The sequence below is a fragment of the Mesoplodon bidens genome (genome assembly GCF_964165515.1).
Source record: "Mesoplodon bidens genome assembly, chromosome: 3".
Lineage (NCBI taxonomy): Eukaryota > Metazoa > Chordata > Mammalia > Artiodactyla > Ziphiidae > Mesoplodon > Mesoplodon bidens.
The window spans coordinates 2,252,907-2,279,531 of NC_138178.1; the positions used below are offsets into that span (position 1 = coordinate 2,252,907).

The 26,625-nt window shown below is 49.0% G+C and overlaps 1 long non-coding RNA gene across 2 annotated transcripts in view; it reads left to right on the forward strand.

The window, feature by feature from the left end:
• The first annotated feature begins 2,047 nt into the window (after window positions 1-2,047).
• LOC308614538 overlaps window positions 2,048-26,625 on the forward strand; it is a 69,498-nt gene continuing 44,920 nt past the window's right edge. For both annotated transcript variants that reach the window (XR_014015410.1, XR_014015411.1), the window contains exons 1-4: window positions 2,048-2,897; window positions 4,039-4,969; window positions 13,022-13,187; window positions 14,243-14,381. This is a non-coding gene — a long non-coding RNA (uncharacterized lncRNA). The remainder of the gene's footprint in view (window positions 2,898-4,038; window positions 4,970-13,021; window positions 13,188-14,242; window positions 14,382-26,625) is intronic.

The window sequence follows — 26,625 nt, forward strand, 5'->3', positions numbered from 1 at the left end:
GGTAGCAGGAAAGGGAAGAAATTTGAGGGCACAGAAACCCAAGAGGGTTGGCTGGGAGTGAGGACATAGCCAAAGAAGTAAATACAGAAGAGTGGGAAGACTGGAGACACCAGAACCAACTTTATGTTTTTCCCCTTGTGGGTTATTGATATTTAAAGAGAACATACCAGAGATTCTGTCTCCAGTCTGGGCCCTAGTTAACTGTGTGACCACAATATGTAAGATAAAGGGATTAGACCAGGATCAATGGGGTTTCTTTGGCCTTAATATATGTCAGAATTACCTAGTAGCTTAGATAATACAGATGCCTGGGCCCTATCCCCAGAAAGTCTTATTCAAGTGGTTTATAGCACAGGCATTGGTAGTGGTGATGAAGAAAGTCATCTGTCATATTAGTAAACAAAGGATATGGCCATCAGCCACTGTAGTCGTCCCCCCCCCACCCCCCAGCCCCCCTCCACCTCCACCAAGCTGTATACCCTGAGGGGATTCAGGATGGGAAAGAACAGGATACTGGCCCTACTTAAGATGCCCATCAAAGGAATGATTTCAATAAGCCCAGATTCTTGCATCTTCCCATAAATAGAAAAGTGCTAAATTCCTTGAGATGTCTGGTTTTATTTAGTTAACTGTCATCTTTTGAAGTTCTGACCACCTGGTCTTTGTTGCAAAACCCCGTGTGTATCCTGGCTTCTCCCTTACCTCTTCTGATGGTCCCTTAGAACTACCTGACAGGCTGCTTCCTGGGCTTAAGTCCTCAGAAAGTCTACCGAATAATAATAATTATATATATTATATATATATAATTATATATTATTATATTATATAATAATAATTATTATTAATAATTAATAATAATTATTATAATTATAATTCTCAACTTCTAGGTTGTGTGTTTTTTTCCGTTGACAGTAGGTATCATTTTGGTTTTGTTTTCAGAGCTCCCCAGCAGATTCTAACATGCAGCAAGGTTATTTCTAAAGACCCTTTCCTGTTCCAAATTCAGACTCTGTACAGTGTAGGAGCCAAGGACCCTTGTATGTTTACAAGCAGGAGAGCTGCTCCATCCACCTGCACACCCTCTGGCCCCGACACAGGTGGGTCTGCACCCACAGAGGGTGGAGGCTTCCTCAAGGCCACGTCATGGCTTCCAATGACAACATATGCTGTCATTGTCCTCTCTTCTTTCATCCAAGGGTTTAATGAAGAAGGTAGGGCAAGGGCGTCCCTGTAGCCATGGGGTTAATTCTTGATTGGCCTTTTGAAAAGATTGAGTGTATCTCCCAATGAGTACTTGCCAAAGCTCATCCATCAGGTAAAACACTCCGTATGGCATCTATGAGGTTGTTTCTTTTCTCAGACTGTTAGAAATTCTTAAAACGTTAAAAGGCCGTTCTTAAAGGCCAAAAAAAAAAAAAAAAAAAAAAGCGTGTGGGTGAAAGTAAGTGCAATAATAATGTATCATGTTGCCGAGGATCGTACACCCATTCGGATGTGCCCGTAACAGGTAATGAAGATGCGAGACCATCTTCAACTTGGGCTGGGAACAGAGGTGGCAGCGCGAGCGTGATCTACTGATTTGTCTGATAAGCTGTGGGGATTTGCTGGAGCACATGTCTCCCAGAGCCATCATGACACACGTACACACACATTAGGGAAAATGAGCCGCATTCTCAGCAAAGTCAGCCTTGGAACGATCGGGGGAATTTTTTAATCCATCCCTGCAAGCTCAGAAACACCCAAGAGCTTTCCTAAGTTTATGTAAATTTATAAAGCTTCCTGTTTCCTCAGAAAGTGTCCTTTTCACCAACTTAGTGTCTTAGCTTGAGGACACACACACATCTATTGTTATTTTCCCATCCCTTTAAGTACAACTCCATTGGCAAACTCCCACCGATGACCTAAACCCCATCTGACTTTCATCAGATGTGCTCTGCAGGAAAAAGAAAAGCCAAGTTGAACTTCTACAAGGTCAGCCCTGATATGTCTTTACAGGTGCCACATCGTGTATACAAAAAAATAATAGAGGTACAATTTCTAGAAAATAGCCAGCTTTTATAGCTGCTGTGAGTTTTATAGAGGAATGAGTGTAAGAAGTCAATCAACCCCTGGGCCATCTCAACATCTCATCAGCTATAAATAGGAGACCTCGAACGGTGCAGACATTTGAAACATGCAAAGAATCACAATCCAGGAAAAATGAATCAAAACACGGGCTTTTTGCACACCTGACCATATGGAAAGTGAGTTAATTTTACTCCAATTGCATTCCAGTCAAATGAGAGACTGTTGTTGCCAATGTGAAAAGCCAGAACCTCAGTCTGGCCACAGCAAAGCTATTGATTTATTACCAACCTTCAAAACGAAGGGGAAAAGTAATCTGATTCTGGGACTGAAGCCATCCTTTGGTTACTGTAGGGGCAGGAGATAGCTGCTTTCGTGGCCCAATTTGATGAGCACTGCAGCCTGCCACAGTGCTTGGGATTTCCACCATTAGGGATCCTGCATTTTGGTCAGATATTATACCTCCCTGAATTCCAAAAGTCTTGTCTATAATATCCCTAAGTGGATATTCCAGGGATGGGAGTTAACTACGATATAAGACATTCATTTTGGAAAAGTCTTCCCTGTGTTGAGTTGAAACCCTCCCTGTATCCTTCACTCATTCCTTCTAATCTTCCCCCTCTTGAGTATCATAGAATAAATCTATTATCCCTTCCCCATGATGGTCCTCTAAATATTGGAGGACAGCTAACAAGTTTCCTCTAAGCCTTCTTGTTTCAGACTCAAAGCCTTGAGCTTCTTCAAACAATTTTAAATGATGTGATTTCCAGTCATCATCACTTGAACCACTTCTCTCTGGACCTGATCATTAAAAGAGGAAGCCCAAACAGCAGGTAGGCACAGTCCTCCAAAGCCATCTGACAAGCACATGAGTGATGTATTTGCTTTCTTTCTCTCAATGCATTCTAAGATCCGGTTAATACTTGGGAATAACCATATTGTGAGTTCATACAGGAATCTCAATAACTGAAAACCTCTCCTGTTTCTTCACATGAATTCCTATTAAGCCAGGTCTCCTCCAAGTTAAGCTTACAGATGTAATAGTCATCTCCATTAAACTTCCTTTGTGTGGTGGTCTGCCAAAACCCTTCTGAGTCCTGATCCTTCTATTCAGGTGTCAGGGATCCCCTCTGGCTTCACGTCATCTGTTACGTGATACGAATACCTTTGGTCTCCTGATCCGAGTTGACAATAAAAATGAGGAACCCAAACAGAGGGTGAGACGGGACTGCAGGTGAAGATCAGTCATCCACCTTTGAGCACAGGGGCCTGGAGCCAGGTGTGACTGTACCTGCCATCACCTGGTCTCTGTCTCCGTATCTCACCTCACACGAGGTACCAGGAGGGAGTTTTTCAGATTCCGCCTGAATGCAAGTACGGGATGCAATGGTTTGGCTTCTTTCAGCCTTTCCCTCTCTCTGGCTTTGATTTTCTCAGAGCTTTCTTGCTTTTCTCATTGGAGAAGTGGACAGATTTTATTCCCTGGCGCTTCTGGAGGAGAGAGAAGATCTGCCGCGCTGCCCCCGGTGCCCGGAGCAGGTGGTCCTTTGTGTGCTTCTGGAATGTGGCTAGAAGGGCTGTTCCAACTGGTGACTGTCGTCAGCCTCAGGTCGATCTAGGCCTTCCTGACGTTACCCCTGCCAGGCTCGGCCACTCTGGGCTGCTCTTCTTGGACTGGGAATCTCCTTCCTTACCTTGTTCCCTTTTGAGACGTGGGCTCCTTGGAGAACTCGTGATGCTGCTCCCCTGCTGCTTTTGCTGTGTCGCTCCTCCTGGGATTATGTCACCTCCTGGGGAGGGTTTCTGATCAATACCACCCCTGACCTAGGTAGGAGGGGCCCAACTCTGGGTCCCTGTGAGGTGGACACTTAGCCTTACCTAGAGTGAGGTCTGGCCTTTGCCCTGGCCACTGGGAGGGGATCTCTGAGCCTCTGGAATGTCCTGCCTAACGAGAGGGTCTTTGTCTTCCTGAAGGTCTTAGCCACTGCGCATCATGACAACATGATCTACGATGGGGACTAAGGACACACTGTATCAGTTCCAACCTCTGGAGATATCAGGCTGAGACTCCAGGAGGGGCTGGAGACTAGCGGTCAGCCACGTGGGCAGTACGAGACGGAGGCTCAGTCAAAGCCGCGCCCTGGAAGGCTTCCCTGGTTGGCAGTGCCCTGTGCCTACTGCTGTGGCCCGGAGTGGGTAATGCGGACCGTGACCACAACACCCTGGGAAGAGGCCGGCAATGGAACAAAGCCCAGGGGCCACCACCACCATATTCCAGTGTCCAATTCCCAAGGGTCGAGAATTCTGAATTTGAACTTGGCCTTTAAGATGGTTATGAAGGTTTTTTTCTTTTTTTGTCACAACAGGGAGATGGAACATATTTTCTTGAATTTAATAGGTTGTTAGCCTGACTTATTGCCTTTAAGAGACAGATGGCGCGCGTGTCTCTGTACTCCTGCCCCAGGCTATGAAACGTGAGAAGCCGCTGATTTTTGCTGATGGTCATAATTTTGCTTTTGGAGGCTCCTTCCTCACGAGAGCATCTTTTACCGCAGGCTGCTAACGGGTAACACGCCGGCCCCGCCAACTCCAGGAAGGAACCAAGAGACCGAGGTCTTCCCGCTGCCCCACCCAACCCCGCCACCCTGGCTCCCTGGGCGGAGCCGTCCAGGAGTTTCCAATTCCGGTTGATTTGCGTCCCTTCGTGCTCTGGCCCCCTGTAGGCAGCAGTGCCGAGAAGAGCCCCTGTGCCCCCAGCCACCCCACGGCGTGGCTCCGCGTGGGGGACCTACACCCCAACAGGACCCAGGCGATGCTGCACAAGTTCACCTGGCCGGGCCCATCCTCCGCATCCTGGTCTTCAGGGCTCCGGGCACGTTAACTTCCAGCAGCGGACAGGTGGACGGTGAGAGCCGGGCCGGAGGGTGGGCCTGGGTAGGGGCCGGGAGGGCATGTCACCCACCCCCACCCTCCCCCTCCGCACCTGCACCCCCAGCCCCCTCCCCTCCTCACCCCTAACCCCCCCACCGCCTACTGTTGCCAGCAGCCTCAGGCCCCTCGCACGCCCCTCCCTTGCGACCATTTCTCAAACTTTAAGGTAATGACCCGCCGGGCGCTGGGAGGGTGGGTGAGGCTGGGTTCTCCCCATGCTCCAGCCAGTAACGGCGGGATTCTGGTGCGTCGAATCCCCTTCTCGGGTAATAGGTAGGGGTGCTCCCACCACCCGGGGGGCCCCTGCCGGCGCTCCAGGACCGGGGGGAAGTGCATTTCAGTGCCGGAAACACATCACCACGTGTGGAGCCCTGTAACCTCTCAGTCTCAAGGCCTGTACCTGCTGTTGGCCCCGTGGTGTTGCGGGTTGGGGAGCCACGGGGACTTAGAAAAAAGTTACTACAGTGAAAAAAAAAATAAAAAACAAAGCACCACGTCTAAGTTTTCTCAGAATGTCTTGAAATGTATGTAGCAGGATGTTAAAATGGAATTTGTCCCCTTTTCTGCTGAGGCGCCTAAGGGCTGAGAACAAAAGCGTAAGGGCCGAGTGTCCCCACGTTGCAAAGTGAAGTGTGAGACCTCTGCTCCGGGTGTCCGTGGCGGCATAAACAGGCACCCGAAACTCAGAGGAATAAAACAACTATTTTATTTTCCCCCCAGATTTTTTTTTTAATTTTATTTATTTATTTATGGCTGTGTTGGGTCTTTGTTTCTGTGCGAGGGCTTTCTCTAGTTGCGGCAAGTGGGGGCCACTCCTCATCGCGGTGCGCGGGCCTCTCATTATCGCGGCCTCTCTTGTTGCGGAGCACAGGCTCCAGACGCGCAGGCTCAGTAATTGTGGCTCACGGGGCTAGCTGCTCCGCGGCATGTGGGATCTTCCCAGACCAGGGCTCAAACCCATGTCCCCTGCATTGGCAAGCAGATTCTCAGCCACTGCACCACCAGGGAAGCCCTCCCCCCAGATTTTGAGTCAGAAACTTGTACAGGGCATCGAGGGGACGGCCGCCCGTGCCTCTAATGTCTGGGCCTCAGCCGGCGTCCCCAGAACATCAGGGAAAGGGGCGAGGGGGGCTGAGGCGGCGTGACGGGGCCCTGTGGCTGGGGCCTGGATTCTCCCGTCAGTCTGGGTCCTCCGAGCTCCTGTGTGGCCGCTCCACACGGCTAGCCTGGGCTTCCTCACAGCATGGTGGGCCCGGTGGTGGGCTGCTTACAGGTCTGCTCACCTTTCCCCGGAAGGAAAGCAGAAGACGCCAGGCTTCCTAAAGTCGAGGCTCAGCAGTAGCATAGCATCACTTACACCGCATGCAGGGCGTCAAGGCACATCGCAGGGCCAGGCCAGACTGAGAGGGGCAGGGCAGGAAGAGATTCCACTTTCCTGATGAGTTGCAGCAGGATGAACGTACAGGGAGGGAAGGAAGTGATGGACATGATATACAGCATCTACCTGTGCAGGATTTGCAAAGGAGAGGACTGAAGACTCTATGCAACCCTTAGCTCTGTACCGGCCAAGGGTTGAAAGTGTTTGAGGTTAGAAATTAGAGAGTTTCTTTGGAAAGAGTTTTTGGAAGGCAGAGGCACTTTTCTTCCCCTTTTTGTCTTTCACCTTGAGCCTAGTGAGAGGGGCTTCAGGGAGACATCATGGTCTGATTCATTTTCCCGGCACTCCCCCCAAAGTACAAGTAGTGGTATTTACCCTCCAGCTGCAGACACCATAGTTAAGAAACACCAGCCTTTGGTACGCACGTACCTCACAGCATTATTCACAATAGCCAAAGGTAGAAGCAATCCAGATATCCACTGATAGCCAAATGGATAAACAAAATGTGATATATACATACAGTGGAGTATTATTCAGCCTTAAAGAGGGAATAAATTCAGATACATGCTACAACATCGTTAAACCCAAAAGACATTATGCTGAGTGAAATACAGCAGATATGAAAGGACATATATATGATTCCACTGATACGAGGTACCCAAGATAGTCAAATTCATTGAAACAGAAAAAGAATGTGGTTTCCAAGGGCTGGGGATGTGGAGTGATGGGGAGTTAATGTTTAATGGGAAGAGACTTTCAGATGAGTGGCTGGTGGTGATGGTTGAACAAGAATGTGAATGTACTTAATGCCACAGAACTGTACACTTAAAAATGGCTACAGTGGTAAATTTTGTGCTTATATATTTTACCACAATTTAAAGAAACAGCACTGGCTCTCTCCCTATCACTAGGACATCTCTAACCAGGGGAGAAGGATGGCCAAGAGGGTCTTAGCTCTGTGTCAGTTGTGTGGTCTGTATTGTAGAACCATGGGCCTCATCTATCATAAGCTGCGTAACCTAGTATCAAAGGGGCTGGGGTCCGCCGTCAGCCCACCAGGTGGGAGGGAGTTGAGGAGGGGAAACTGAGGAAAGCGCCGACCCGGCTGGTGTCAGTGGCTGGTCATGGGAGAAGAAGTCATCAGCTGAAGTCACAAAATCAGAAAGAACAAAATTGGCGATGAGGCAGGCTCTTGCCCCGCACAGGGTCTGTATCAGTCAGCTTTTGCATCGAACGTGCTGTAAAACAAACAATCCCCAAATTCCGTGCTTACAAGCATTTACTTTTCCTATTTCTGGGTCTGTAGGTTGCCTGGGTTTATGTCAGTTTCCTGTGTATTTTTTTCTGGAACCAGAGTGCAAGAGAGGGAGCCAAGCCCCACACACTCACCTCATGTTCCCCCCACACACACACACACATTCTACCAGCCAAACAAGTCAGGTGCCCAAACCCAACATTAATGGGATGAGGATGTCTGCTTGGCCGATTCCAGATATGTACTGTAAATTCTTTCACACAGTGAGGGAATGGAGATGTGGTTATAGATGAGAAGAGACAGTGAAGAATCAGGACAACCCAACCAGCCACAGGGTACAGACCGCAGGACAGGCAAGACCTAAAGACAGGACCGTTCAGGCTAACCCAGTTACAGATGGGAGAGCGCGAGCTTGTGGGGGAAAGGGCTGAGAGGGGCTCACAGCTCGAGTGGACCACGTGAGGGTCCAGAGATGCGCTCCGCCAGCCACAAAGCTAAGCCAGGTCCAGGGGTTGTTGAGAATGAAGACTCAGACAATACACTTTGTTCTACTAGCAAGGTAGGAAACAGGCACGCAGCCTGAATGGTGTGTGACGGGGTCTCAGCAGCCTGTGTGGTAGCTCTCCACGTTGGTTAGAGGAGCCCGGAGGAGCTCTGTGCTTGACCCTGGAGATTATTGAGGCTGAGAGCTGGGGAGCTCCCCCCCTGGCACTCAAGGCTGTAGTGTGTAACGTAAATGTCCCGTTGGGCCTCAGTTCTATACTGTGTGCTTCTTGGTTCGCAGTGGGGCCTGTAGGAACTGTCGGTGCAAGAGGCCGTGACCTTTCACGAGGGTCCAGCTCATTTTTCTTTTCTTTTTTTGTAAGAATTTTTTAATGAAAATAACACTGTCTTCATTAAAGTATTGGTTTTTTACATGAATTTTTTTGAACATCTTTATTGGAGTACAATTGCTTTACAATGGTGTGTTAGTTTCTGCTTTATAACAAAGTGAATCAGTTATACATATACATATGTTCCCATATCTCTTCCCTCTTGCGTCTCCCTCCCTCCTACCCTCCCTATCCCACCCCTCTAGGTGTCACAAAGCACCGAGCTGATCTCCCTGTGCTATGTGTCTGCTTCCCACTAGCTATCTATTTTACGTCTGGTACTGTATATATGTCCATGCCACTCTCTCACTTTGTCCCAGCTTACCCTTCCCCGTCCCCATATCCTCAAATCCATTCTCTAGTAGGTCTGTGTCTTTATTCCCGTCTTACCCCTAGGTTCTTCATGACCCTTTTTTTTTCCTTAGATGTGGCACATATATACAATGGGATATTACTCAGCCATAAAAAGAAATGAAATTGAGATATTTGTAGTGAGGTGGATGGACATACTCCAGGTGGGACAAGCCCAGTTCCCAGCCAGCTTCACTTGGTTGTTCCAGGTTTTCTTTCACGAGAGCATTCGTTTCTCGGGTCCTTCCCGGCTTCCATGAAGGCGGCTGGCCCTGGAACATCTCCCCAGTGGGGTTGGAAGGGGGTGGTGGTGACCGTTTCCCCTTTGCCACTGTTGCTTCCGAGAGCTGCCAGGGGATGAGGGGACAGGCAGAGCTTCCTGCTACCGGGAGATGAATCACTGCCTGATGTCAGTTTTTAAAGGTGTGGGCAGAGGGGGGAAGGAAAACAACAACCCTGGGGAAATTTACAGGACGGCCCCTGGATTCACCTCAGAATTCAAGTCCTTTATGGGACCGAGGGAACAATGCTACTGCTGGTTGTTTCTCCAGTGCGGGGGAGGATATACCCAACATCAGGAGCTGATGGTACCTGTAAGCATTTGGTTTGCAGGCTGAGTTGATTCTCTGTACAACGCACAGCCTCGAGGCGCTCAGGGTGGGTGTGAAGGAGCCTGAACGCCATCCACAGGGCTCTCCCTGTTGGGGATGCCACATTTGCCGGCTGCGTGATTGACTCCTCAGGACAGGCTGTATCATATTTGTCCCTAGAGTTGGGTGTCCACACAGCTATGGAACAGTCCAGGGGTTGGGCTTCAAGTCTTTGATTGCAAGCGATAGACGGAGACGCCAGCTTAGTTAACGCTAAAGGGAATTCATTGGAAGGAACGGGACCTAGAACTGGGGGTCAGTGTAACCTGTTAAAGATGATTAAAGACAGCAACGTAAGTGATACAAACAAACATTACTCAACACCTCATGATATGGGTGGCCCCCGTTCTCAAGGAAGAATCCAGGGACCTGCAAAATGGGGCAGAAGCCTGGACCTTTCTATAAGATAAGGCGTAGTTTCCATTTGCTGTCAGGGCACCCAGGGCAGGAGTGTCTCCATCTAGGGACTAGAAATTTACTTCAGTAAACCCAACTACAGTCGGCTCTCAGTATCTGCCAGTTCTGCATCTGCAAATTCAACCAACTGTGGATTGAAAATATTTTGGGGGAAAATTCCAGAAAGTTCTAGGATGCAAAACTTGAATTTGCCACTCGCAGACAACTGTTTATATAGCATTTACATTGTATTAGGTATTATAAGTCATCTAGAGAAGATTTGAAGTATTACGGGAGGACGTGCATTGGTATATGCCAGTAGTACGCCATTTTATATGAGGGACTTGAGCACCCTTGGAGTTTGGTATCCACGGGGCTCCTGGAACCAACCCCTGGTGGATGCCGAGGGCTGACTGCACTGCCTCTCACACAAATGAGCTCCAGTGGCTTCTGTCTTTTCATCTCTGCCCCTTGTTTTTCCCTCCTCTGTGCCAGGGGGGATTGCGATTCAAAATCCTGAGGTGTTCCTGGGTTGTGAAGAGCTTATTTGGTCTAGCTTGTGTCAAATGACTGTGTCTTAACTGCAGGAGGGCACAGTGCCATGAATAACAATTTCTCCCAGATCCATCTCGCGGGGGAGGAGTGTTTCCATCCTCCCTCCACAACATTGGGATGGTGTTACTGAAGTGGATGAATGGATGCTGGCTTTCCTACTCCTGTTAGGCTCTGTACCCCGGGAAGATGTTACTCTGCCCCTCCTTGAGAAACGCTCCCACTAAGGGGGACGAATGCTCAAGACAACAGACAGAGGGGGCTTCTCTTTGGGCCAAGGGTGGTCCAGCTGGAATAAACCTTCAAGCTCAGAGAAGGCCAGAATTGCATGTTTTTATTACTCTCTGGGCTCGTCTTTGTAAGGCATTTTTGCCTGAGCCACGGGCTTGATAGCAAAGGCAATAAAAGTGGGGCAAAGGCTGATGTAATGTAACAATATTGGGCTGATGATGTCACCTATGTAGTAAACAAGAGTAGCTGTTGAGTCATAAATAATCTTTTCACGGCGATCTTGAATAAGTCTGATACCAGATGTACAGTAAATACGCTCACTTTATGGAAATGCCTTTCCTTTGAAAAGAAGGGAGAATGGTCTGTAATAAAAAGTTCCATATGTGCTACTCACACAGGCTTTATTTTGTGCCTTTTGTGTGATTTGTTTAACGCTTCTTTAGTCACCTAAATAGAACAGGCCTCGCTAGGCACCCCCTCATTTTGTGTGCGTAAACTGCGTTAGCAAAAACGTGGGCTCAACGCCCAAATCTGAACTGAATCCAAATTGCCTAGTCGCTGAATGAAATATGTCACTTCAGTAAGTCCAGTGTCCTTTCTTAGACCTGTGACTTTGAAGAGAGCTAGAAATTTCTCTCACTGAGCATCTTGGGCTTTTTGTTTTTTGAATTTTGAAGGCAGAATTTAACAGACTTTGGTTCACGCCATTGTCTAAGAAGGCTAAGACCTGAACAGCACCCCGAGCCGTGGGTCCCCCCTACCCTGTTCCCTCGATGTCCCCACGCAAGGTAACCGCCATCCCCAAGTCTGTTCACTAGGCCCTTGCTACCCTTTTTACACATTGTTATCTCGTTGATACATATTCTAGGAAAATATTTTGTATTTGTTGTCTTTATACAATTAAACTGGTTGAGAGATATGACAACCTTCATTATAATATTCTTTATTCCTTTTTGAATGTCTTCAATATTTAATACATCTTGATGGAAAACAAAGATTTGCAGATTTTAAAAAATCATTTAAAAAAATTTTCTACCTGGGTCTATGAAAGAGAAATGTTGGCTTTGAAAGCTGATATCCAGGAATATCTGGGGACAGATTTCTTTTCAAGCTGGCGTCACGTGGTGAAAATTCGGCTCACTGTAAAATCAGGATTCCTACTGAGATCTTGTAGAAATCTTTATTAACTCTAATGGCCAGTGTAGGAAGAGTTCCCTATAAAAGCAGCAGGTTTGTCTTCCACAAAATAAATGATTTGCCATCAGAGGGAGAGAGCCCGCATCATCGTTTTGCTGCCTATGCCTCCCATTTCTGCTCTTTTCCTCTTCTCCTCGCCTCTCCCCCATCACCATTCCCTCTCCTCCCCTGCTTGGTCTGCTCCTGAAGCTGAAGCACTTCTGGGGATTAGGAGACCACACCCAAGACGTGCACTCAGGCCCTGGTGGTGGGACTCAGCCTGCTTCTCCTCCAAGGAGAATTTGCACTTTGACAAAGGCCTACCCCCACTGGGGATGCTTGTGCATGTGGCCGTGATTTTCAAGGACCTGGAGGTGAAGGCAGGAGAGGAGGACCTCTGAATACCCGGCTTGAGCAGCAGGGGGTTGGGGGGATAGAGGTACGTAGGTTGAAAAAAAGTCACTGTGATACCCCCAGTTGTCTCTCCCACATCTCCACCAAGAATTGTGGTGCCAATAAAGAGAACAAATATTTACTGGCACCCACGGTGGAGCAAGGCGGATCTTTCCTCATTTAACCAACAAACTTTTGTAGTGGGCGTTGCTGTTCCCATTTTACAACTAAAGGAGCCGGGACTCAAAAAGGATAACTTAGTTGCCGGCGAGGGGCGGGGTTAAATGCTCCCTGGCCGGTACCTGCCCATCCTCCAGCACACCTGCAGTCACGCTTGCCATGCTGCAGAGGCCACATGGAACACACCCCGCAAATGCGAATGGAGAGGATGCTTCTTGCTCCCGATGGGAACTGCCTTCTCAGCCCCTGAGGCGTTGCGGGGGGCAGGGGCGAGCCATCTACGCTTTGCTCCCCGAGAACTACTGGACTCAGCTTTTGCCAGTTATCGAGATTCTCCCAGCAGGTGAGTGAGGGAGTTACAAGTAGCAAGCTAAATTTTTAGCAGCTGAAGTCAATAGCTGCCGGGCCCAAGAATCTGTCTTGGCTGGACCTGGAGCCCTGCACTAACTCTGTGTGAGGAAGCAGCTAGAAGAACTTGCTTCAGCAAGGTTTCACGTGTTTCAACAGCAGTTTAGCTCTTTATCAAATTCCAACTTTATCCAACGACCTTGGCTGCGATGAAAGTGGATTATACTTATCTCTGCTATTTCAGACAGACTGGCAGGAGCCCTTCAATAAAATCAGGACGGCAGAGAGGCTGTCTTTCTGGAATCTTGATCCTGACCCAAAGTCAAGTTTCTGCAGCCAAAGACAGAATCATCAGAGGCCAGCTCAGCTCGCTCCTGCCTGCCCCCAGATAAATGGAGCGAGGACAGGAGGTGGGTCTGGGGTGGCGATGGACGGGGGGAGGAGGAAGGAGGGGGAGGGGGAGATGAGAGGGGGAGGGGAGGGAGGTGAGAGGGGAGGGGGAGGGGGAGAGGGGAGGCAGAGGCCGGAGGGGGAGGAGGGCAGGGAGGGGGCAGGAGTGGGGAGAGGGGAGGGTGGGAGGAGGGAGAGCCCAGCTACTTCCTAGCTCTTCAGCTGATGGACCAGGTGAAGCCACCTTCCTCCCCATGGGGAGTGGGTGTGCCCCCCCCGCCCCCCCAGTGGACATCAGCCTGGGCCTTGCTCTGGAGGCTGGACCAGCCCTGGCCGAGGGCAGCCTGCATCAGCAGTCTTCTGGAAAGCAGCAAGGGGCTCATAACCAGGACTTGGGCTTGGAATCAGGACTTGTTTTCCACTCCTCCCTGCCAGGGCCCCTCCATCATAATCCTGGACACCCCTGCAGAGTCCACCCCGCCTGTCTGTAAAGAGCTGGATGGAGGAGGCTGATTTCATGGGGCTTTGAGAGTGTGGGCCAGCAGAAAGCAGGGCGAGAGCCACAGCCTTCTTTGTCCCTGGCAGCTGAGCTGGGCTCTGAGCTACTTCCCAGATGGAAAACACTCCACCGCCGGGTGGCTTCATAGGACCACTGACCTGGCTTCAGGCGCAGGCCGTGGAGGGTAAATAGCCAGCTTGCTTCACTCACCCAGAGAGGAGGCCTTCTTGCCTTAATCCTGACCACCCCAGGGGAGGCTGGAACCAGGCACGGCTAAAGCGGAAATAGAGGACTAGCCGCATCGTGAGAACACAGTATTTTATCCTTGATTTAAAAGTTGCTCCGTAAACTCTCTCCTAGCCGGCCGAAGTCTGCAGTTATGCAGGGCCACCTCCTCTTAGCCTATCCTCCAGTGAAACCTCTAAAGTCTCATAATTAAGTACCGAAGAGCTAGGGAACATTAAACCCAGAAATTTAAAAAAGCAGCAGCAACTACTTTCCCTCTAAAGCAGGCCTCACACACACACGCATGCAAATTGCTGGGGATTGTGTCCAAATGCACATCTGTTTCAGCAGGTCTGGGGGTGCCCACGATGCTGCATTTCTAATGAGCCTCCAGGTGAAGCGATGCTGCTGGCCCTCAGGTCACAGCTCGAGGAGCAAGAGTCTCATGTATGACGGCTTTGAACACAGAATATTTCAGGAACCACAAATGGTAAGATACATTGATATTTATTCTTTTGTCCACCCATTCACTCATTCAACGTTTATTTTTTATCTGAGTCATGTTTTCCCCAGTTTTACTGAGATATAATTGATGTATAGCACTGTGCATGTTTCAGGTGGACTGCATCATGATTTGACTTCCATATATTAGGAAATGATTATCACAATAAGTTTAGCGAACATGCATCATCTCATATAGATACAAAAAAAAAAAGAAAAAAAATGGTTTTTTTCCCTGTAATGAGAACTCTTGGGATCTAGTCTCTGAATAACTTGCGAGTGACTGTACGGCAGCATTAACTATAATAATTACCACAACCAGCATTTATGGAGTACGTGCAATGTGGCTTCTGCGCTAAGCACAGGGCAAATAGCTGAGCCGAACGCAGACCTCAAGACAGCCTGAGTTCTCTGTGAGCACTTCAACAAACTGACCTGGAGCGTTCGGTGTAGTAAGCTCTCCGCTCACAGTGGGTCCAGCCAGTGTAACCGCCTCACTGCTCCAGTGGGACAGTGGAAAGCAGATGTGTTACCATCATTGAATCCACTGCTCAAAGGCAAGTGCTAACTGAGGCTGCCTGCACTTGGAGGGGTGCTGGTCACTGTGCCGGGTACAGAATACCTGATGGATAGAGTCCCGCCCTCCACAGGTGATACAGCTGTAATCTGGGCGGGGTGGCACACAGCTACTCAACTGGAATCAGTAGAAAGAGAGAGCGGAGAGAGGAGGGAGGAGGTGGGGGCAGGGGGAGGGGGAGAGGGAAAACGGTAACGATGGACAGAGCCAAAAAAAAAGGGACTCCCATCCTGATGTGGTGTCTTAATTATATGACCTCTTATTGCCTTTTTTATGACTATAAAAATAATATATATTCAGTGGAAGATAACTCAAACAATGAAACATAGAAAATAAAAGTGAAAGCCTCCCCAAAAGCACACCCCAAAAAGAACAGTTCCGTGTGTGCTATTCTGTACCTTGTCTCTACACAAACAAGTAGGCATGAGGCTAAATAGAATCATCGTTTACACGCGGAATACATCTCTTTTATTCACTAAACAATATGCTGTAGACTTTTCACAGGTCAGTTCTTTGGCTTCTACCTCAATATTTGAAAGTTTTTCATTATATTTCATTCTATGGTTTACCATAATTTATGTCACCAGTTCCTGATTGGTGGCCATTTGGATTTTTTTCTATAATAAATAATGTAAACCAAATATTTGAACATATATCTTTACATGCTTGATTTCTATACAATAAATTCTAAAGAGGAATCACTGGGTAAAAGGAGATGACCTCAAATATTGCCAAATTGGCCATTACAAAGGCTGTACCAATTTAAGCTCTGGCAAAATGTATGACAGTACCAACTTTCACTATGTTTTTAATCTCTGCTAAACGAATAGGCTTTTATTATTGTTGAATTTCCTATATCTTAGGGATGCTGAGGAGAATATTATTAGCCTATTGTATTTCCTTCTTTTGCTGAATTGCCTGTTTGTAGCTCCTTGCTTTATCTTTCTGTTAAGTGGTTCTTTTTCTTATTGATATATAAGAGCTTTTAATATTTAATGAATATTCAATCTTTTAAAATTGTCATATATGTTGTAAATATCCTTTCCAAGTTTGAAGAAGCATTATAACTTAGTTAACTGCACAGCCCTGAAAGTTCAGATTCTGTGCCTATAATAAAGTATTGTACCGAGATTAAATAAAAATAATGCATATAGGGACTTCTCTGGTGGCACAGTAGTTAATAATCCGCCTGCCAGGGCAGGGGACATGGGTTCAAGCCCTGGTCCGGGAAGATCCCACATGCCACGTAGCAACTAAGCCCGTGCACCACAACTGCTGAGCCCACGTGCCACAACTACTGAAGCCCGCATGCCTAGAGCCCGTGCTCCGCAACAAGAGAAGCCACCGCAATGAGAAGCCCGCGCACCACAATGAAGAGTAGCCTCTGCTCGCTGCAACTAGAGAAAGCCCGTGCACAGCAATGAGGACCCAACACAGCCAAAAATAAATAAGTAAATTAATTAAATAATAATGCATATAAAATTCTCACTACAGAGCTTGGACTTAGCAAGTGCTTCAAAGTCAGTTTATAAGTGTTGCTTGCAGATTCCTTTACAGTAACTTTGATACACGTATCATTTCATCAAATAGTTCTCTTATTAATACTTTCTGCCCTTGCGATTGAGCTAGGAAAGGTCTTGACTATATATATTCTCTTATGTGTATTTCAGGCCTTTTTTTTTTTCTTTCTTTCTTAATAAGAGTCTGTGTCCTATGCTCTGATGATCACTCTGCAGACACCCTCTTGTCCCTTGCTTCCCTTACTCTTTCTTTGCCCTCCTGGTCTTCTCTAGTTGAACGTCGCTGCCTGCCCTGTGCTCGCACTCACCTCCTGCTTTTCTCTCTCCCCCTTTTATCAGAACGCCTCCAAAGGGTCGCCTCTGTCTCCTTCTCTGTGCCCAGCCCATTCCAATCAAGCTTTGCCCCGTTTCCCGCACTCTGTACCCCGAGTCTCCATCTGACCAGATGCTCCACTCACCACTCATCTTACTTAAGCCTCAGCGTCACCTGACAGAGCCCATCTCTGCCTCTTCAAATCCTCTCTTCATTTGCTGTCTGGGTCATCGCTTCTCAGGTTGTCCCCGTGTCACCAGCAGCTCTTTCTGGGTCATTCTGCTGCGTTCCCCTCCTCTTTCCTGACTGCTGCATCATGGAGTGTCCCAGGCTTACTTCCTAGCTTGCTTCTCTTCCTCCTTCACCCTCACAGCCTAGGGCATCTCAAACAACCCCCTGAATTTAAATTCTGTCTTTTCTTATGCCTCCTAAATTCACATCTCTAGCCCCAATTTCTCCCTGAAATTCAGACCCACATATTCAGCTGTCTACCTATCATCTCTATTTGGATGCCTAACAGGTATCTCAGATGTGATACGGGCCAGACCAGGGTCGCCATGGACCATTGTCCAGCTTGTGTACTGCCTAAGGCAGCCAGCCAAGGGAGCCTGATGGGTGTGCAGCCCATGTCCAGCTTCCTAAGCCCTGAGCTCAGGTGTGGGCTCCAACCACACAGCAGAGGAGGTACCTTCCATGGGGGTGCCTTTGTAAATCTCTCCAAGTTGCCTTATAGGTTAGCTGAGGCCATGGCCAAAGTATATCTTTTGATTTCTCCCCACCTCTAACCTGCTACTCTCAATATACAGCACCATTCAATTGAGAAAAAGGAGGAGAAGGAAGCTGAAGAGGAAAGGGGAGAAAAGGGAAGGAAAGGAAATTTAGCCTCTTTATCTCTTTGCCTTAGCCAGTCGGATTCCCAAAGGTACCCTGAATCTGACCTCTCGTCCCACCTGTTCTGCTCCACTGAGGGTCTAGGCCCCTATTATCTCTGGGCTACTGCAAAGCCTCCCAGCTGGCCTCCTGGCCACCACCCCTGCCCCTCTGCACAGACAGAAGCTTCCTAAGACAGAAATATTCTCTTACCACTCACCTGCTTAAATACTGCCAGCGTCTTCCTGACTCAACCAGAATCAAACACAAACCCTTTCCTGCAGATTACAACTTTCCCACTTACTCATCCACCTCGGTACCTGGGGCTCGCTAAGCTGCGGCCACACTGGCCTCCTTCCCGGCTCAGATACACCAGCTCCCAGCTGCCTCAGGACCTTTGCACTTACCAAACCTTCTCTCAACTCTTCACACAGCCACCTCCTTTTCAGTATTCAAGCCCGAAGTATATGTTACCTTCTCAGAAAAATCCTTCCTAGACCAAATTGGCTAAAAGAGTGCTCCCTTCCCCACCATCACTTTCTGTCTCATTTCTCTAATATTATCTTCTTACTGCATCTCTCACCTCTTGAGATTTACCATATCCACCCCTCGGCTTCCCTGTCATCAGGCTGTCCCACCATCGCCCACCAGGTCCATTTTAGAGGTCCAGGATCTCTCTGCCTTGTACCTGCGCCATCTCCGGTGCGGAGAACCACCTGGCACGCAGCAGGCTCTTGGTGAGTTGACTGATTAGATGGACTGATGGCGGGCGGGGGGGATGATGCAGGCCGAAAAGACCACAAGTAGAGGAAAGGAGAAAAGAGGAGAACCAAGAGACGGGGAGAAGGGGGCAGGAAAATGGAAGATGGGGCGCAGACTGGGAGGAGGAACCGCCCCTATGTAGCAGGACCAGGAGAGAGAAAAGAAGGTCAGAGAAAACGGGGTTGTTCTCTGGCACCAGAGTGAAATCCCGCAGAGCTGGTGCCGGCCCCTCTGCGAGGCCACGCCGCCCCAGTGTACAGGGCGAGGGGCTCCCGGGCGCCCCCTGCAGGAGGCGGTCCCACACTACACCCGGGAAGCCGGCGGTTTGCACAGATCTGGGGCCCCGGGCCCTTAGATCTGCCCCCAGGCCAGGGGAGGCCCCCAGATGAGCTCAGTGGGGGGGGGATCGAAGAGCAAGGCCGCTAAGAGCTGACTTGACGTTGAGCCTCACATGCTTACCCCGCTGACAGTCCGGGGGAGTCTGAAGCAAGCCTGCCTCTGCTTCCTCCCATGTTCCCCTCCGGCCCTCCACCCCGAATTGTACAGAAGCTCTGAGAATAGAGTGCCCTGGCAGGCCTGCTTGAAGACAGAGAAAGATCCAGAAGTCCAGCCCTGAAATCAGCTTCCCAGCAGTTTTCTCAACGTTAAAAAAAAAAAAAAGATATTTACTGATTGATTTACGTGGCTGCATCGGGTCTTAGTTGCAGCTCGTGGGCTCCAGAGCACACGGGCTCAGCGGTTGCGTCGCGGGTTTAGGTGCCCCGCGGCATGTGGGATCTTCCTTCCCCCGCCTGGAATCGAACTAGTGTCCCCTGCATTGCAAGGTGGATACTGGACCACCTGGGAAGTCCCTTCCCAACTTCTTCCGTGTCTTCTCATCAGTTGAGGAGTGGCGGCTTCTACCAGCTGAACGTGCATCTTAACGCTTTTCAAATTGAAACCTTTTCCCGGTAGTCTTCGAAAGTATTATATCCCTGAAAGGACAAAGAAGGGGATGGGACCCCCTCCCCAGAGAGACCCCAGGTGAGATCTCGCCACCCCTGCTGTCTTGCTTCAGCTCCAGCGCTCAGTATTACATTCAGTAATATCAGTATAGTAATTGTTGGCATTCGTAATTCAGTATTAACCTATTCAGCGCGGCCCCTGTCAGGGCGGGGGTCGTTTGGGTGGGGAGGGGGGACGGAAAGAGAGGGTGACGGATGGAGAGGGTGACAGTACAAGTAGCAGGAACAGATGCTCTACCGGGTGCTCCAGACCCACCCCCACGCCCACCGAGAGCTTTCTGGGTGCGGCTTCTCCTTGGATTTGGGGACCCCAGTGGCACTGAGATCACGAGTCAGCACACCCCGAGTGTGCTTATGTCAAAGCCACCTCAGACTTGTTTCTGTGCCCTCAGGAGACAGACTGGCACGACAGGCAGAAAATGACATCGACAGGCTGGTCATTCGGGGAGGCTCTCTCTGCCAGCTTCCTGTCTGTTTAAAATACCGGGGCTTTGCCTGAACACGGGATTTTGCAAAGCCCACCTGGACAAACTCCCGGAGCCCCCCCAGCAGCCTCTTCCATGTGTCAGCCGTGGGTTTTATTTCCCCACATTTCTCCTGGGAACACCAGGACGCCAGATGCCTTTGAATCAGATGTGAAATCCTGCAGGACCTGGTTAGGTGACCCTTGAAACGAAGTGGACAGAAAGCCTAACCTTGTATGGTCTCAAGCGAGGGAAATGACTTGCAGAACACTGAGAAGTGACGGCCCATATAAAACTTATTCTGATGGCAGGGACTCAAGCAAGCTGTGCAGGAGGCCACACGGTTTACAAAGGAGAGGTCTGCTAATTGCACAACAGGGCTCAGCAGATGGCGTGCGGCCCAGAGCGTAAATTTAGCTAGATTCCCCTTGCCCGGTCTCCACGAGTTCCAGACACACAGTGGAAGATTCTTTCTGTCCCGAGCCAAAGTTGAGGAGAAGAGATCAACATTGCATTTCTCTGAAAGATAACACGCTATTCCAAGGGAGGGCCCGGTGGTTAAATCAGATCTTTGTCTCACCTCGCACCTAGAGAATCCACGTCACTTCTCTGAAGGGCTCTCCTCTGGATTCCAAGTTGCCAGTGATTTAAGAACTCAATTGGCCGTTCGTTTACTGATGGTTGTAATTTGTGCAAAGTTTCCTTGCTCAAGTTCAAGGGAACTTGGCATGGACATTCCCTTGTTCATTCATCGGATCTGCTCATTTGTCCTTGCAAAGGGCATCCTCCTCCTCCTCCTGTGTCACTGGTCCCTGGTGGATGTGGACGGGACAGGATCTGTCTCTGGCGCCTGTTCCCCCTACCCACCATTGATGGTTTGGTGTATTCAGCTGATCTCAGTCAGAGGTCCCCTTCCTCTTCCTCTGCTCCCCGGGAATCCTTCTGGAAGCTGTGTTCCCTCTTTCCAAGACGGTGATGTTCCCAGGGAAAGGAGACCGGTCCCTCAGGGCTGGCACATGTGTTCAGCTCATGTTTGGTCCCCTCCCCCTCACCTCACTGCTCCCTTGACCTCAGGGCCCCCTTCGCTTGGAGCTCCACATTGCTCTCTGACTAGCTTGTGCCTTGGTTTACATCTCACTGCGTCTCTCACTTCTCAGACTCACAGCTGCATCGGGAAAATACTAAGAACGCAATTATTGACCCATTTGGAATGCAGTGAAGCTTTATGAGGGGACCACAGAATGTCATCTATTCCAGACCTTTGGGAGAAAGCCGACCTGCTGAGTGAGCGGCTCTGGGGGAGGTGGGGGAGGAAGAGATGTTAGTTCTCATGCCCAGGCTGATGAGCATAGAGAGACATGTATTTTGTGTTCTAGAATGCAATCAGTAGGCCCACCAGGAGGAAGCAGGGCTCTTTGGAGGTACAGCTACTGCCAAGTCTAGGCAGGAAACAGGCGAGAGGAGCTGAGATATGTTGTGATGAAAGAAAGCGCAGACCGATGGGTCACGTGAAAAGGACGTAGGAGCTGAAGTGGAAGGCCTCCCAGCGGCTGAAGAGGGAGAAATCGACGAACAGAAAGGATCTGTACATGCAACTGATTGAAATACACTAAATAGGTAAAAACCCATGAGTCCATCACCATCATCATCCTCATCATTTGAGAGAGAGACTCTCATCCCCTACCAAAAGAAAGAAAAAACAACCAAACCAACCAACCAAGAAAGGCAACCTTTGGACACCACGGGAATTAACTAGGGCACCAAATCCTTACTCTGAAAATGAGCCTTAAAAGGAAAGGATTAAGCTCCTCTCCAGCCCTTCCTTATGAACTGTATTCGAGGGTAATGAAATAGACCCCGTTTCTAAGTGGATGAGGGGAAACCACTTTATTGGAGGAATCTCACTAAGGAATGGGAAAAGGTAATGAGTTTGTAAAAACAGCCCTTTGCAACCTCTGATGAAATGACTGATGAAGCCACACCCTCACCAGTGAACGATCTGCATGTGGAGGGACGACTGCACGTCCGCTTGACAACGGGTGACGCTGAGCATCCCACTAGGTGGGCAACGGGACCCCGCGCACCTGCGGATGGGACGCGCTGTGGGCCGCCCAGCACCTCCTGTGAAAGCTCCTTACCAGAACAGTTGAGTCGAAACCAAATCAGGCCTCCAGAGCTAACTTCTGGAGAAGGACCCAAAAGAAGAAAGCGAATGAAGCCCAAGGAAGGAAGCAGACAAATCCAGAAAGGGGGGCATTCCACAGGACAGTGACCCTGTATCCGCCATCAGCCCATGGCACGCAGTGAGGCGGGAACAGAAATAGGGGCTTCTCTAGTTTAGAAGACACAACAACCTATTTTGTAATAACTTTTAATGGAGTACAACCTATAAAAACATGGAATCACCATGCTGTACATCTGAAGCTAATATAACATTGCAAATCAACTATACTTCAATTAAAAAAACATATAATACTGTTCCACAAACAAAATGAAAATAACCCACAAATAATAGAACTGCAGCTGACCAGGCAATTTACAGAGAAGTAACTTCAGGTGGTAGACAGTGTGTTACGGCATCATCAGTAATCCAAGAAATGCAAATAAATCAACAAAAGCCTTTTTTTTTTTAATAAAAAAGAGACATACCATCCAACAGCTATTTGTAGACCTAATTTATATCCCACTTAGAACAAATCAACTTCAAATAAAAATTTTAGACAGTGGAGCAAATTTAATCACAGGCTGGGAATAAGAGGGCCCCAGGACCTACTCGGTGTAATAATGGGCTGTGGTCATGTAAAAAGAAAGTCTGTATTTTTTAGAGATACATCCAGAAGCAGCAGTGGGGAAATAATACCAAGTCTTCGTATAAGGATTTCATTCCACTATCATCTCTGCTTCTGAGTATGTTTAACATTTTCATAATGTAAAATCTTTAAACGTTGAGAGGATTTCAGGTGAATCTAAACCTTATCGTGAGAACTAATGATTAGAGTACCTCGCTTTACATTCTGCTTTCAATTTTAAATGAGAGGTGGTTGGTGTCTAGTTCTCAGCCTTTCTTCTATGGATTCTAATGGTGACGACCACCTAGTCATCAAAATTACAGTGAAAACCCGGAATTCTAGAACATCACTACACATTGTGCTTATTGGACAGGCTTCTAGAGCCATTTTTATGAGTTTGCAGGACTCAGTACTGTTAAAAATATTCTTAGGGGGCCACACTGATGCTGGGAAGGCAGGAAACTGGGGGGGTCTGAGAGGATGCCTTGTAGGGATGGAGTCCCCTGTCTCAGGGGGACACGCACACCTCATTCTCCTGCTGAGCTGGGACATTGCCTGGCGGGGCCCCGGGGGGCTGGGTGAGACCTACTTACTGTCCAGCCTCTACCTCTGGCCATGGGGGGACTTCACTTCCCTACTTCCCTGGAGCTCCCCGAGGCCAGGACTCGTTCTGGCTGGTGAACGCAAGCAGAGGTGACATGTGTTACTTCCAGGAGGAAGCAGTTAAGAGGCGGTGCCTGGCTCTCCAGCTCCCCTGGCCTCTGGTGCAGACGCAGCCACAAGAGGTGACACCACCCACCCAGTGACATCACAGACCAGGGAGAAACCCTGCCCCACCCCCATCTCTGTCCCTCTCCCAGGCCACTGAGGTTCGGAGTGTTTCGTTACTGCAGAGTAAACTGTCTGATACTTTCTAATAGGGAGTGAGAAAATGGGGTGGGCATTGTGGGTTTTTTTTTAAATGTCTCATGTTTGTTTACTTTGTATGTCATGTGTTACTACTATAATATTCCTAATTACTGCAGGTTTACTATGGTGAGCTTTACTTTGTACACATTACCCTATTCCAGTCTCACCACAAGCTATGTGTAAGCTTTCATTATCATCTCCATTTTGTATCTGAGACAAGCAGAAGCTCAGAGAGGTTAGGTAGCTTGCTCAAGGTCACATAGTGGGTCTAAGGCACAGCCAGGACCCAACCCAGGCAGCTCAATTCTAGAGAACAGCTCTTGACTATAACACTATCTTTTTACTGTATGACGGTCTCATCTCTTACGTTTGCAGGGGTTCTGTTCCTGCTCAAACTGGTTTATTAAATACTGCTTTAAAAAAAAAGACAAAACAGAACTATTTCAGAGAACAGTTCAATAAAACAATAACTTTGAGGCCAAGGCTTTGAGGCTTACAAATTGTTCTCTGCACTGTAGCCTATATAACAACAATACTCTTTTCCAAGAACAAAAACCAAAAGCTCCTCACAAATTGCTGTGTTTATTGGAGGACAACTGGCCTCACAGATCACTTCTGGCTGGATAAACAGTCACGTTGAAGCCTCTGAAAATTTCCCAGAAGTTTCTGTTAGAGTCTGGTTCCGTGGGCAGCTCTACCCCAGTGAAGACCGCTCCACGCGGGAGAAACTAGCCTCGGCTTGACCCCCAAGCCCGCAAGGTCCCTCCTGCTTTCCATCTTCTTGGGGCTACGTCTCCGGAGCGTACTGTGTGTTTGCTACTTTTCTAAGTGATTCACGTGTGTTGACTCTGACAGGAACCCTGCTTCCTTCCCAGATGGGGAGATTGAGGCACAGAGCAGTTAAGTACCTTTCCAAGGCCTCACAGCCAGTGCCCAGCAGGACCAGGGGCTGACCAGGCAGCCTGGCCCTGGATCCAGGGCTCCGCATCACAACAGCACCTGCCTCATCCCCGGCCCCTGTTTCCGGGGACCCCCCACCCACCCCCGCCAGAGGCCGCCTGGAATAAGGCAGGAGGCCACACGCCACCCTTCAGAGCCCACACCCGCTTCCCTCCCAAGTCATCCTGGATTCCCGTACACTTCACTCTCCCATGTCAGCAAATTTTACGGCTCTGCCTCCAAAGCAGACCCTGGGCCCAGCCACTCCTCACCACCTCCCCAGCTCTCGCCATTGTGGTCACCATCACCTTTCACCTGGAATCTCACCACAGCATCCCACCTGCTCTGATTCCACTCTTCCTTCGCTAGTGTTCCCTCCACAGCAGCCAAAAACATACACCAGATCACGTCTCTCATCCTATAGTTTATTTATTTATTTTTAAATTTTTTAAATTCTATTTATTTTTGGCTGCATTGGGTCTTTGTTGCTGTGCTTTCTCTAGTTGCGGCGAGCGGGGGCTACTCTTCGTTGCGGTGCGCGGGCTTCTCATTGTGGTGGCTTCTCTTGCTGCGGAGCACAGGCTCTAAGTGCACGGGCTTCAGCAGTTGTGGCTCGCGGGCTCTAGAGCACAGGCTCAGTAGTTGTGGCACACAGGCTCAGTAGTTGTGGCTCCCGGGCTCAGTAGTTGTGGCTCCCGGGCTCTAGAGCGCAGGCTCAGTAGTTGCGGTGCATGGTATTCTCATTGCGGTGGCTTCTCTTGTTGCGGAGCACGGGCTCTAGGCATGCGGGCTTCAGTAGCTGTGGCTCACGGGCTCAGTAGTTGGCGGCACGTGGGCTCAGTAGTTGTGGCTCGCGGGCTCTAGAGCACAGACTCAGTAGTTGTGGCGCATGGGCTTAGTTGCTCCGCGCCATGTGGGATCTTCCTGTACCAGGAAGATGTGTCCCCTGCATTGGCAGGCAGATTCTTAACCACTGTGCCACCAGGGAAGCCCCCATCCTGTGGTTTCAAAAGCATCCTAAGGTTTCCACCCCACTCATCCTGAGCTAGACTCTGACCTCCCTGCCTTTCCCGCCCTAGCATCCTTAACCCACCAATTATCAGGCTGGGAACGTTTCTCAGTAATCTTCCCAGGCCACCCCTACCTGGAAGTCAGTGAATGTATCACCTCTAATGCTCGGGGAAGGGGGAGGCATATACAGAAGTCATAGTACACACGTAAGGTTTCTTGTATTTTATTGTAAATTTTCAAAAGGATTTTGCATTCAGCACTGTAATACATTGGACCATTGGGAAAACCGGGTGGCCAGGAAGAAGCCATGCTCCCTGCCTGGCTCTGTGAATCTGGAGCCTGGGAGCATGTGAGGCCACATCACACGTTACCTGGGGCCCCTCTCCTGCTTTTCTTCTGACCTCAGGCTGGTTTATCAAGTTCCTACTCTCCCTCCACCTGAAGTTACAGAGATCACCATGGGAGTCAACTCCCTCAGAACCGCTGCTTGGCGTGGGGAAGTCAGATGCTCCCACAACTCTGCAGGAAGATAAAAATTGGTTATGACGCTTAAAAACATGATGGATGGTCAAAAGTCAATGACAGTTGCTGGTAAGGCAAAGTTTTGCATGTTCTGCAGCAGGATGAAAACAGCAAATCTTTAATCGAGGTAGAGAGTTGTGATCAAAGAAAGGAAGTGCAGCCCATGGAGAAGTGACCTGCTTCTCCTCACCCCCCACGTACGTGTTCCCCAAGCCACCCCAGTGCGCCCCCAGCAGACACCTCAGTCCCCTGGACTCTTCCTGCATCTGGACCCACTGCCAGCACTGTATCCTCCCTCTTATGGGTCTTTCACCCAAAGACCGGTCTGGGGCTCTAATGAGAAGAAGGGAAGGGGCCAACCAGTCTCTTTTTTAATTTTTTTTCACTGAAAACATGAATAAATACAGTAACGGAAAAAATTCAAATAGTTAAACAGGATATACAATGAAAAGTAAATTTCACAGTGTAATGGTTCAGAGCATAGATTTCAGGCAGACTGCCAGGATTCAAACCCAGCTCCTCCACTGCCAGCCTGGGTGACCTTAGGCAAGTT